General features: G+C 63.1%; 2 non-coding genes across 2 annotated transcripts; both read right to left on the reverse strand.

The window, feature by feature from the left end:
• Nucleotides 1-4,743: 4,743 nt before the first annotated feature.
• LOC131871571 (5S ribosomal RNA) lies at nt 4,744-4,862 on the reverse strand. Its single transcript, XR_009369785.1, has one exon. It is a non-coding gene; the product is annotated as a 5S ribosomal RNA (ribosomal RNA).
• A 7,741-nt stretch (nt 4,863-12,603) lies between these two features.
• On the reverse strand, nt 12,604-12,722 carry LOC131871572 (5S ribosomal RNA). The gene has a single exon (XR_009369786.1). It is a non-coding gene; the product is annotated as a 5S ribosomal RNA (ribosomal RNA).
• Between the last annotated feature and the right edge of the window lie 753 nt (nt 12,723-13,475).

Here is a 13,475-nt window from a genome sequence, read left to right on the forward strand (position 1 = left end):
TTGCCCGGGCGCGCACCTTCGCCAGGGTGGGCACCTTGGTGCGCAAACCTTGGCTGGGCTGCGCACCAGGGCGGGCTCAAGATGGCACCAGCATTCCCTTTTTCTCACTATCTTTCAAAACGGAAATTTTAAAATCTCGTTTTTTTTTTGCCTTTTATGGAAATTAGTGAAGGCATCGCATCAAAGGTGCGCACCTCGCTGCCCACCTTGGTGTGCTCCGAGGTGCCCACCACGGTGCGCAACGCCGGTGCGAACCCGGGAGCGCCCCGATGTGTGCTCCAAGGTGCGGCGTGCACGAAGTCGGACCCCGGTTTGCCCCGGGTGCGCACCTCGCGTGCACCTTGGTGCGCACACCTTGGCTGGGTTGCGCGGCCTGGTGGGCACCATGGTGCGCACCAAGGAGCGCTCCGAAGTGTGCTCCAAGGTGCGGCGTGCACGAAGTCGGAGCCCGGTTTGCCCCGGGTGCGCACCTTCGCCGCGGTGGGCACCATGGCGTGCACGAAGTCGGAGCCCGGTTTGCCCCGGGTGCGCACCTCGCGTGCACCTTCGCCGGGGTGGGCACCTCGGCTGGGTTGCGCGCCCTGGTGCGCACCAAGGAGCGCTCTGAAGTGTGCTCCAAGGTGCGGCGTGCACGAAGTCGGAGCCCGGTTTGCCCCGGGTGTGCACCTCGCGTGCACCTTCGCTGCGGTGGGCACCTTGGCTGGGTTGCGCGCCTTGGTGGGCACCATGCAGTGCACGAAGTCGGAGCCCGGTTTGCCCCGGGCGCGCACCTCCGCCAGGGTGGGCACCTTGGTGCGCACAACTTGCCTGGGCTGCGCACCAGGAAGGGCTCAAGATGGCACCCGCGTTCCGTTTTTTTCACTATCTTTCAGAACGGAAATTTTAAAATATCGTTTTTTTTTGCCTTTTCTGGAAATTAGTGAAGGCAGCGCATCAAAGGTGCGCAACGCTGGTGCGAACCTGGGAGCGCTCCGATGTGTGCTCCAAGGTGCGGCGTGCACGAAGTCGGACCCCGGTTTGCCCCGGGTGCGCACCTCGCGTGCACCTTGGTGCGCACACCTTGGCTGGGTTGCGCGCCCTGGTGGGCACCATGGTGCGCACCAAGGAGCGCTCCGAAGTGTGCTCCAAGGTGCGGCGTGCACGAAGTCGGAGCCCGGTTTGCCCCGGGTGCGCACCTCGCGTGCACCTTCGCCGCGGTGGGCACCATGGCGTGCACGAAGTCGGAGCCCGGTTTGCCCCGGGTGCGCACCTCGCGTGCACCTTCGCCGGGGTGGGCACCTTAGTGTGCAGACCTTGGCTGGGTTGCGCGCCCTGGTGGGCACCATGGTGCGCACCAAGGAGCGCTCCGAAGTGTGCTCCAAGGTGCGGCCTGCACGAAGTCGGAGCCCGGTTTGCCCCGGGTGTGCACCTCGGGTGGGCACCTTGGTGCGCATGCCTTGCCTGGGCTGCGCACCAGGGCGGGCTCAAGATGGCACCCGCGTTCCTTTTTTTTCACTATCTTTCAAAACGGAAATTTTAAAATCTCATTTTTTTTTGCCTTTTTCTGGAAATTAGTGAAGGCAGCGCATCAAAGGTGCGCACCTCGCTGCCCACCACGGTGCGCAACGCCGGTGGGCACCCGGGAGTGCTTCGAAGTGTGCTCCAAGGTGCTGCGTGCACGTTGTCGGAGCCCGGTTTGCCCCGGGTGCGCACCTCGCGTGCACCTTCGTCGGGGTGGGCACCTTGGCTGGGTTTGCCCCGGCTGCGCTCCGAAGCGGGGTTATTGGAGCGCCGCCTCTTTTTTTGTCGGAGCGTTTGGTGGGGTTTCTCGCATTGGCTCTTCCGAGGCCCGGTTGCCACCCTGGCGCGCACGAAGTCGGAAGTAGGGTTAATTGCCCGGGTGCGCACCTTTGCCAGGGTGGGCACCTTACCTGGGCTGCGCACCAGGGCGGGCTCAAGATGGCACGCGCGTTCCGTTTTTTTCACTATCTTTCAAAACGGAAATTTTAAAATCTCCTTTTTTTTTTGCCTTTTCTGGAAATTAGTGAAGGCAGCGCATCAAAGGTGCGCACCTCGCTGCCCACCTTGGTGTGCTCTGAGGTGCGCACCCGGGAGCGCTACGAAGTGTGCTCCAAGGTGCGGCGTGCACGTTGTCGGAGCCCGGTTTGCCCCGGGTGCGCACCTCGCCTGCACCTTGGCCGGGGTGGGCACCTTGGCTGGGTTTGCCCAGGGTGCGCTCCGAAGCGGGGTTACTGGAGCGCCCCCTCTTTTTTTGTCAGAGCGTTTGGTGGGGTTTCTCGCATTGGCTCTTCCCAGGCCCGGTTGTTGGGTGCGCTCCCACCCTGGCGCGCGCGAAGTTGGAAGTTGGGTTAATTGCCCGGGCGCGCACCTTCGCCAGGGTGGGCACCTTGGTGCGCACACCTTGGCTGGGCTGCGCACCAGGGCGGGCTCAAGATGGCACCAGCATTCCCTTTTTCTCACTATCTTTCAAAACGGAAATTTTAAAATCTCGTTTTTTTTTTGCCTTTTATGGAAATTAGTGAAGGCATCGCATCAAAGGTGCGCACCTCGCTGCCCACCTTGGTGTGCTCCGAGGTGCCCACCACGGTGCGCAACGCCGGTGCGAACCCGGGAGCGCCCCGATGTGTGCTCCAAGGTGCGGCGTGCACGAAGTCGGACCCCGGTTTGCCCCGGGTGCGCACCTCGCGTGCACCTTGGTGCGCACACCTTGGCTGGGTTGCGCGGCCTGGTGGGCACCATGGTGCGCACCAAGGAGCGCTCCGAAGTGTGCTCCAAGGTGCGGCGTGCACGAAGTCGGAGCCCGGTTTGCCCCGGGTACGCACCTCGCGTGCACCTTCGCCGGGGTGGGCACCTCGGCTGGGTTGCGCGCCCTGGTGCGCACCAAGGAGCGCTCCGAAGTGTGCTCCAAGGTGCGGCGTGCACGAAGTCGGAGCCCGGTTTGCCCCGGGTGCGCACCTTCGCCGCGGTGCGCACCATGGCGTGCACGAAGTCGGAGCCCGGTTTGCCCCGGGTGCGCACCTCGCGTGCACCTTCGGCGGGGTTGCGCGCCCTGGTGGGCACCATGGTGCGCACCAAGGAGCACTCCGAAGTGTGCTCCAAGGTGCGGCGTGCACGAAGTCGGAGCCCGGTTTGCCCCGGGTGCGCACCTCGCGTGCACCTTCGGCGGGGTTGCGCGCCCTGGTGGGCACCATGGTGCGCACCAAGGAGCGCTCCGAAGTGTGCTCCAAGGTGCGGCGTGCACGAAGTCGGAGCCCGGTTTGCCCCGGGTGCGCACCTCGCGTGCACCTTCGCCGCGGTGGGCACCATGGCGTGCACGAAGTCGGAGCCCGGTTTGCCCCGGGTGCGCACCTCGCGTGCACCTTTGCCGGGGTGGGCACCTCGGCTGGGTTGCGCGCCCTGGTGCGCACCAAGGAGCGCTCCGAAGTGTGCTCCAAGGTGCGGCGTGCACGAAGTCGGAGCCCGGTTTGCCCCGGGTGCGCACCTCGCGTGCACCTTCGCCAGGGTGGGCACCTCGGTGCGCACACCTTCTCAATGTTTTCTTGCCTTTTCTGGAAATTGGTGAAGGCAGCGCATCAAAGGTGCGCACCTCGGTGTGCTCCGAGGTGCGAACCCGAGAGCGCTCCGAGGTGCCCACGAAGTCGAAAGTCGGGTTAATTGCATTGTTTTCCCCGGGTGCGCTCCGAGGTGCGCAACATCGGCGCGCACCAAGGAGGGCTCCGAAGTGTGCTCCAAGGTGCGCACGATGGCGTGCACCTCTGGTGCGCACGATTCGGAGCTCGGTTTGACCGGGGTGCGCACACCTTGGCTGGGTTGCGCACCTTTTGTGCGCTCCAAGGTGCGCACGAAGTCGGAGCTCGGTTTGCCCCGGGTGCGCACCTTCGCCAGGGTGCGCACCTTGATGCGCACGCCTTGGCTGGGCTGCGCACCTTGGTGGGCGCCATGGTGCGCACCTTTCGTGCGCTCCAAGGTGCGCACGAAGTCGGAGCTCGGTTTGCCCCGGGTGCGCACCTTGGTGGGCGCCATGGTGCACTCCGAGGTGCCCAAGATTGGTGCGCACCAAGGAGCGCTCCGAAGTGCGCTCCAAGGTGCGCGCGAAGTCGAAAGTTGGGTTAATTGTCCGGTTTGCCTCGGGTGCGCACCTTGCGTGCACCTTCGCCAGGGTGGGCGCCTTGGTGCGCACACCTTGGCTGGGCTGCGCACACCTTGGCACCCGCGTTTCCTTCATTTTAAATTTTTTTTTTTTACAATCTCTCAAGTGGGAAATTCTATAATCTCAACTTTTTTTGCCTTTTCAGGAAACTTTTGAATGGAGCGCATCATTGGTGCGCTCCGAAGTGTGCTCCAAAGCTCTCTCCAGCTGCGTGCACCTGCCCCGGCCGCGCACCCGGCCCCGCCCAGCTTCGCTCACCTGTCCCGGGCGTCTGGTGCGGAACCTTAGAGTAAGAAACATCACCGTGCACCTTGGCCAACGTGCGCGACTCGACCGAGCGCGCACTGGCCGAGGTGCACACCGATTTCACCTGGGTGCGCGCGCAGCACCTCGGGCGCACCGGGGTGCGCGCACAACGCCCGGGTTGCACCGTGGCCTGTGTGCTCGGGGCGCCTCGGGTGCGCGCTCGGTGTCGCCCCCGCGCGCGCGGTAGTGCGGGCAGCGCACCCCGGCCCGGCCCGGCCCCGACGAGAACGCAAACGGGCAAAAGGTTTATTCAAATAGCATTGCGACGCCCGGCGAAAAACTAAAAAAGGGTGCAACACCGGGACTTCCCGGGAGGTCACCCATCCCAGTACTACTCCGGCCCAAGCGCGCTTAACTGCGGAGTTCTGATGGGATCCGGTGCACTAACGCTGGTATGATCGCACCCGTTATGAGCTTGTCGCAGTGTGTACTTAGCAAACCGCGACCCACGTGCGAATCCACCCCGGCCACCCACCCCCGTCGAGGTGCACACCCTCCCTCGCGAAGTGCGCCCCGTTCGCCAAGTGTGAGCCCTGCCCGGGTGCGCGCACCTTGCTAGGGCGTCGGGTGTGCACCCGGCCCGGCCTACGTGCGTGCACCTGGAGGGGGCGTCGTGTGCGTGCAGTGTCCCGTCTGCAACGCGGTGCCCACACACCACCTCGGGCGCAACGACCTGCGCTCACATGTGGGCCGAGTGCACCTTGGTGCATGTTCGGGGCGCCTCGGGTGCACGCTCGATCTTGCCCCGGTGCACCAAGGCGCTCGGTTTGCCCCGGGTGCGCACTTGGTGCAAGGTGGGCACCCAAAATAGGGATCAAGCACCAAAACACAAGTTTCGGGATGCAAAATGGGACCCAAGGACCACAAATGCGTTCCAAGACCCATGATGGGTCCACGAGAACAAAAATGTGTTCCGAGACTTAATAAACAAATATTGGGTTTTAGGAGAAGAAACATGCTCTGATGCCCAAAACGAGAATCGACCCCGAAAAGGCCACAGGCCAAAAGTGGGATGCGAGACAAAAAAAAATGGGACCCGAGGACCAAAATTGGGTTCCCAGGTCGAAGACAGGGCAACCGGACAAGAAACGACCTCTAAGGCTCGAAATGAGTCCCGACGACTAAAACTTGACAAGAAGCACCCATCAGGCACCCAACTCGACACCCATGGGATGCCGACCCACCCGGGCTTCCACCTAGCACACCTTGGCACCCACCCACCCTCGCACCCAACCTCGCACCCAACTTAGCACCTTTGAACCCACATTGGCACTCACCCTGACCCTGGCACCTTGGAACCCACATTGGCACTCACCTTGACCCTGGCACCCACCTTTGCACTCACCTTGGGACCCACCCTGGCTCCCACCTCGGCACCCACCCAGACACCCACCTTGGTTCCTTGGCACCCACCTTGGATCCTTGGCACCCACCCCGACACCCACCTTGGCACGCAACTTGGCTACTTGCCACCCACCTTGGCTCCTTGACGCCCACCCCGACAACCACCCCGTGACCTACCCTGGCTAGGGTTGGTGCACACCCACCCTGGTGCCCACCTTGGCACCCACCCTATGACCCACCTTGGCACGCACCTTAGTACCCACCCCGTTACCCACCCTAGGACCCACCCCGTGACCCACCTTGGCCAGGGTGGGTGCCTTGGTGCGCACAACTTGCCTGGGCTGCACACCAGGGCGGGCTCAAGATGGCACCCGCGTTCCGTTTTTTTCACTATCTTTCAAAACGGAAATTTTAAAATCTCATTTTTTTCTTTTTTTTGCCTTTTCTGGAAATTAGTGAAGGCAGCGCATCAAAGGTGCGCAATGCTGGTGCGAACCCGGGAGCGCTCCGATGTGTGCTCCAAGGTGCGGCGTGCACGAAGTCCGAGCCCGGTTTGCCCCGGGTGCGCACCTCGCGTGCACCTTCGCCGGGGTGAGCACCTTGGCTGGGTTGCGCGCCCTGGTGCGTACCAAGGAGCGCTCTGAAGTGTGCTCCAAGGTGCGGCGTGCACGAAGTCGGAGCCCGGTTTGCCCCGGGTGTGCACCTCGGGTGCGCACCTCGCGTGCACCTTCGCTGCGGTGGGCACCTTGGCTGGGTTGCGCGCCTTGGTGGGCACCATGCAGTGCACGAAGTCGGAGCCCGGTTTGCCCCGGGCGCGCACCTCCGCCAGGGTGGGCACCTTGGTGCGCACAACTTGCCTGGGCTGCGCATCAGGAAGGGCTCAAGATGGCACCCGCGTTCCGTTTTTTTCACTATCTTTCAGAACGGAAATTTTAAAATATCGTTTTTTTTTGCCTTTTCTGGAAATTAGTGAAGGCAGCGCATCAAAGGTGCGCAACGCTGGTGCGAACCTGGGAGCGCTCCGATGTGTGCTCCAAGGTGCGGCGTGCACGAAGTCGGAGCCCGGTTTGCCTCGGGTGCGCCCTGGTGGGCACCATGGTGCGCACCAAGGAGCGCTCCGAAGTGTGCTCCAAGGTGCGGCCTGCACGAAGTCGGAGCCCGGTTTGCCCCGGGTGTGCACCTCGGGTGGGCACCTTGGTGCGCATGCCTTGCCTGGGCTGCGCACCAGGGCGGGCTCAAGATGGCACCCGCGTTCCTTTTTTTTCACTATCTTTCAAAACGGAAATTTTAAAATCTCATTTTTTTTTGCCTTTTTCTGGAAATTAGTGAAGGCAGCGCATCAAAGGTGCGCACCTCGCTGCCCACCACGGTGCGCAACGCCGGTGGGCACCCGGGAGTGCTTCGAAGTGTGCTCCAAGGTGCTGCGTGCACGTTGTCGGAGCCCGGTTTGCCCCGGGTGCGCACCTCGCGTGCACCTTCGTCGGGGTGGGCACCTTGGCTTGGTTTGCCCCGGCTGCGCTCCGAAGCGGGGTTATTGGAGCGCCGCCTCTTTTTTTGTCGGAGCGTTTGGTGGGGTTTCTCGCATTGGCTCTTCCGAGGCCCGGTTGCCACCCTGGCGCGCACGAAGTCGGAAGTAGGGTTAATTGCCCGGGTGCGCACCTTTGCCAGGGTGGCACCTTACCTGGGCTGCGCACCAGGGCGGGCTCAAGATGGCACGCGCGTTCCGTTTTTTTCACTATCTTTCAAAACGGAAATTTTAAAATCTCCTTTTTTTTTTGCCTTTTCTGGAAATTAGTGAAGGCAGCGCATCAAAGGTGCGCACCTCGCTGCCCACCTTGGTGTGCTCTGAGGTGCGCACCCGGGAGCGCTACGAAGTGTGCTCCAAGGTGCGGCGTGCACGTTGTCGGAGCCCGGTTTGCCCCGGGTGCGCACCTCGCCTGCACCTTGGCCGGGGTGGGCACCTTGGCTGGGTTTGCCCAGGGTGCGCTCCGAAGCGGGGTTACTGGAGCGCCCCCTCTTTTTTTGTCAGAGAGTTTGGTGGGGTTTCTCGCATTGGCTCTTCCCAGGCCCGGTTGTTGGGTGCGCTCCCACCCTGGCGCGCGCGAAGTTGGAAGTTGGGTTAATTGCCCGGGCGCGCACCTTCGCCAGGGTGGGCACCTTGGTGCGCAAACCTTGGCTGGGCTGCGCACCAGGGCGGGCTCAAGATGGCACCAGCATTCCCTTTTTCTCACTATCTTTCAAAACGGAAATTTTAAAATCTCGTTTTTTTTTTGCCTTTTATGGAAATTAGTGAAGGCATCGCATCAAAGGTGCGCACCTCGCTGCCCACCTTGGTGTGCTCCGAGGTGCCCACCACGGTGCGCAACGCCGGTGCGAACCCGGGAGCGCCCCGATGTGTGCTCCAAGGTGCGGCGTGCACGAAGTCGGACCCCGGTTTGCCCCGGGTGCGCACCTCGCGTGCACCTTGGTGCGCACACCTTGGCTGGGTTGCGCGGCCTGGTGGGCACCATGGTGCGCACCAAGGAGCGCTCCGAAGTGTGCTCCAAGGTGCGGCGTGCACGAAGTCGGAGCCCGGTTTGCCCCGGGTGCGCACCTCGCGTGCACCTTCGCCGGGGTGGGCACCTCGGCTGGGTTGCGCGCCCTGGTGCGCACCAAGGAGCGCTCTGAAGTGTGCTCCAAGGTGCGGCGTGCACGAAGTCGGAGCCCGGTTTGCCCCGGGTGTGCACCTCGCGTGCACCTTCGCTGCGGTGGGCACCTTGGCTGGGTTGCGCGCCTTGGTGGGCACCATGCAGTGCACGAAGTCGGAGCCCGGTTTGCCCCGGGCGCGCACCTCCGCCAGGGTGGGCACCTTGGTGCGCACAACTTGCCTGGGCTGCGCACCAGGAAGGGCTCAAGATGGCACCCGCGTTCCGTTTTTTTCACTATCTTTCAGAACGGAAATTTTAAAATATCGTTTTTTTTTGCCTTTTCTGGAAATTAGTGAAGGCAGCGCATCAAAGGTGCGCAACGCTGGTGCGAACCTGGGAGCGCTCCGATGTGTGCTCCAAGGTGCGGCGTGCACGAAGTCGGACCCCGGTTTGCCCCGGGTGCGCACCTCGCGTGCACCTTGGTGCGCACACCTTGGCTGGGTTGCGCGCCCTGGTGGGCACCATGGTGCGCACCAAGGAGCGCTCCGAAGTGTGCTCCAAGGTGCGGCGTGCACGAAGTCGGAGCCCGGTTTGCCCCGGGTGCGCACCTCGCGTGCACCTTCGCCGCGGTGGGCACCATGGCGTGCACGAAGTCGGAGCCCGGTTTGCCCCGGGTGCGCACCTCGCGTGCACCTTCGCCGGGGTGGGCACCTTAGTGTGCAGACCTTGGCTGGGTTGCGCGCCCTGGTGGGCACCATGGTGCGCACCAAGGAGCGCTCCGAAGTGTGCTCCAAGGTGCGGCCTGCACGAAGTCGGAGCCCGGTTTGCCCCGGGTGTGCACCTCGGGTGGGCACCTTGGTGCGCATGCCTTGCCTGGGCTGCGCACCAGGGCGGGCTCAAGATGGCACCCGCGTTCCTTTTTTTTCACTATCTTTCAAAACGGAAATTTTAAAATCTCATTTTTTTTTGCCTTTTTCTGGAAATTAGTGAAGGCAGCGCATCAAAGGTGCGCACCTCGCTGCCCACCACGGTGCGCAACGCCGGTGGGCACCCGGGAGTGCTTCGAAGTGTGCTCCAAGGTGCTGCGTGCACGTTGTCGGAGCCCGGTTTGCCCCGGGTGCGCACCTCGCGTGCACCTTCGTCGGGGTGGGCACCTTGGCTGGGTTTGCCCCGGCTGCGCTCCGAAGCGGGGTTATTGGAGCGCCGCCTCTTTTTTTGTCGGAGCGTTTGGTGGGGTTTCTCGCATTGGCTCTTCCGAGGCCCGGTTGCCACCCTGGCGCGCACGAAGTCGGAAGTAGGGTTAATTGCCCGGGTGCGCACCTTTGCCAGGGTGGGCACCTTACCTGGGCTGCGCACCAGGGCGGGCTCAAGATGGCACGCGCGTTCCGTTTTTTTCACTATCTTTCAAAACGGAAATTTTAAAATCTCCTTTTTTTTTTGCCTTTTCTGGAAATTAGTGAAGGCAGCGCATCAAAGGTGCGCACCTCGCTGCCCACCTTGGTGTGCTCTGAGGTGCGCACCCGGGAGCGCTACGAAGTGTGCTCCAAGGTGCGGCGTGCACGTTGTCGGAGCCCGGTTTGCCCCGGGTGCGCACCTCGCCTGCACCTTGGCCGGGGTGGGCACCTTGGCTGGGTTTGCCCAGGGTGCGCTCCGAAGCGGGGTTACTGGAGCGCCCCCTCTTTTTTTGTCAGAGCGTTTGGTGGGGTTTCTCGCATTGGCTCTTCCCAGGCCCGGTTGTTGGGTGCGCTCCCACCCTGGCGCGCGCGAAGTTGGAAGTTGGGTTAATTGCCCGGGCGCGCACCTTCGCCAGGGTGGGCACCTTGGTGCGCACACCTTGGCTGGGCTGCGCACCAGGGCGGGCTCAAGATGGCACCAGCATTCCCTTTTTCTCACTATCTTTCAAAACGGAAATTTTAAAATCTCGTTTTTTTTTTGCCTTTTATGGAAATTAGTGAAGGCATCGCATCAAAGGTGCGCACCTCGCTGCCCACCTTGGTGTGCTCCGAGGTGCCCACCACGGTGCGCAACGCCGGTGCGAACCCGGGAGCGCCCCGATGTGTGCTCCAAGGTGCGGCGTGCACGAAGTCGGACCCCGGTTTGCCCCGGGTGCGCACCTCGCGTGCACCTTGGTGCGCACACCTTGGCTGGGTTGCGCGGCCTGGTGGGCACCATGGTGCGCACCAAGGAGCGCTCCGAAGTGTGCTCCAAGGTGCGGCGTGCACGAAGTCGGAGCCCGGTTTGCCCCGGGTACGCACCTCGCGTGCACCTTCGCCGGGGTGGGCACCTCGGCTGGGTTGCGCGCCCTGGTGCGCACCAAGGAGCGCTCCGAAGTGTGCTCCAAGGTGCGGCGTGCACGAAGTCGGAGCCCGGTTTGCCCCGGGTGCGCACCTTCGCCGCGGTGCGCACCATGGCGTGCACGAAGTCGGAGCCCGGTTTGCCCCGGGTGCGCACCTCGCGTGCACCTTCGGCGGGGTTGCGCGCCCTGGTGGGCACCATGGTGCGCACCAAGGAGCGCTCCGAAGTGTGCTCCAAGGTGCGGCGTGCACGAAGTCGGAGCCCGGTTTGCCCCGGGTGCGCACCTCGCGTGCACCTTCGGCGGGGTTGCGCGCCCTGGTGGGCACCATGGTGCGCACCAAGGAGCGCTCCGAAGTGTGCTCCAAGGTGCGGCGTGCACGAAGTCGGAGCCCGGTTTGCCCCGGGTGCGCACCTCGCGTGCACCTTCGCCGCGGTGGGCACCATGGCGTGCACGAAGTCGGAGCCCGGTTTGCCCCGGGTGCGCACCTCGCGTGCACCTTCGCCGGGGTGGGCACCTCGGCTGGGTTGCGCGCCCTGGTGCGCACCAAGGAGCGCTCCGAAGTGTGCTCCAAGGTGCGGCGTGCACGAAGTCGGAGCCCGGTTTGCCCCGGGTGCGCACCTCGCGTGCACCTTCGCCAGGGTGGGCACCTCGGTGCGCACACCTTCTCAATGTTTTCTTGCCTTTTCTGGAAATTGGTGAAGGCAGCGCATCAAAGGTGCGCACCTCGGTGTGCTCCGAGGTGCGAACCCGAGAGCGCTCCGAGGTGCCCACGAAGTCGAAAGTCGGGTTAATTGCATTGTTTTCCCCGGGTGCGCTCCGAGGTGCGCAACATCGGCGCGCACCAAGGAGGGCTCCGAAGTGTGCTCCAAGGTGCGCACGATGGCGTGCACCTCTGGTGCGCACGATTCGGAGCTCGGTTTGACCGGGGTGCGCACACCTTGGCTGGGTTGCGCACCTTTTGTGCGCTCCAAGGTGCGCACGAAGTCGGAGCTCGGTTTGCCCCGGGTGCGCACCTTCGCCAGGGTGCGCACCTTGATGCGCACGCCTTGGCTGGGCTGCGCACCTTGGTGGGCGCCATGGTGCGCACCTTTCGTGCGCTCCAAGGTGCGCACGAAGTCGGAGCTCGGTTTGCCCCGGGTGCGCACCTTGGTGGGCGCCATGGTGCACTCCGAGGTGCCCAAGATTGGTGCGCACCAAGGAGCGCTCCGAAGTGCGCTCCAAGGTGCGCGCGAAGTCGAAAGTTGGGTTAATTGTCCGGTTTGCCTCGGGTGCGCACCTTGCGTGCACCTTCGCCAGGGTGGGCGCCTTGGTGCGCACACCTTGGCTGGGCTGCGCACACCTTGGCACCCGCGTTTCCTTCATTTTAAATTTTTTTTTTTTACAATCTCTCAAGTGGGAAATTCTATAATCTCAACTTTTTTTGCCTTTTCAGGAAACTTTTGAATGGAGCGCATCATTGGTGCGCTCCGAAGTGTGCTCCAAAGCTCTCTCCAGCTGCGTGCACCTGCCCCGGCCGCGCACCCGGCCCCGCCCAGCTTCGCTCACCTGTCCCGGGCGTCTGGTGCGGAACCTTAGAGTAAGAAACATCACCGTGCACCTTGGCCAACGTGCGCGACTCGACCGAGCGCGCACTGGCCGAGGTGCACACCGATTTCACCTGGGTGCGCGCGCAGCACCTCGGGCGCACCGGGGTGCGCGCACAACGCCCGGGTTGCACCGTGGCCTGTGTGCTCGGGGCGCCTCGGGTGCGCGCTCGGTGTCGCCCCCGCGCGCGCGGTAGTGCGGGCAGCGCACCCCGGCCCGGCCCGGCCCCGACGAGAACGCAAACGGGCAAAAGGTTTATTCAAATAGCATTGCGACGCCCGGCGAAAAACTAAAAAAGGGTGCAACACCGGGACTTCCCGGGAGGTCACCCATCCCAGTACTACTCCGGCCCAAGCGCGCTTAACTGCGGAGTTCTGATGGGATCCGGTGCACTAACGCTGGTATGATCGCACCCGTTATGAGCTTGTCGCAGTGTGTACTTAGCAAACCGCGACCCACGTGCGAATCCACCCCGGCCACCCACCCCCGTCGAGGTGCACACCCTCCCTCGCGAAGTGCGCCCCGTTCGCCAAGTGTGAGCCCTGCCCGGGTGCGCGCACCTTGCTAGGGCGTCGGGTGTGCACCCGGCCCGGCCTACGTGCGTGCACCTGGAGGGGGCGTCGTGTGCGTGCAGTGTCCCGTCTGCAACGCGGTGCCCACACACCACCTCGGGCGCAACGACCTGCGCTCACATGTGGGCCGAGTGCACCTTGGTGCATGTTCGGGGCGCCTCGGGTGCACGCTCGATCTTGCCCCGGTGCACCAAGGCGCTCGGTTTGCCCCGGGTGCGCACTTGGTGCAAGGTGGGCACCCAAAATAGGGATCAAGCACCAAAACACAAGTTTCGGGATGCAAAATGGGACCCAAGGACCACAAATGCGTTCCAAGACCCATGATGGGTCCACGAGAACAAAAATGTGTTCCGAGACTTAATAAACAAATATTGGGTTTTAGGAGAAGAAACATGCTCTGATGCCCAAAACGAGAATCGACCCCGAAAAGGCCACAGGCCAAAAGTGGGATGCGAGACAAAAAAAAATGGGACCCGAGGACCAAAATTGGGTTCCCAGGTCGAAGACAGGGCAACCGGACAAGAAACGACCTCTAAGGCTCGAAATGAGTCCCGACGACTAAAACTTGACAAGAAGCACCCATCAGGCACCCAACT

This window comes from Cryptomeria japonica, unplaced genomic scaffold, assembly GCF_030272615.1.
Source record: "Cryptomeria japonica unplaced genomic scaffold, Sugi_1.0 HiC_scaffold_427, whole genome shotgun sequence".
NCBI classification, from domain to species: domain Eukaryota; kingdom Viridiplantae; phylum Streptophyta; class Pinopsida; order Cupressales; family Cupressaceae; genus Cryptomeria; species Cryptomeria japonica.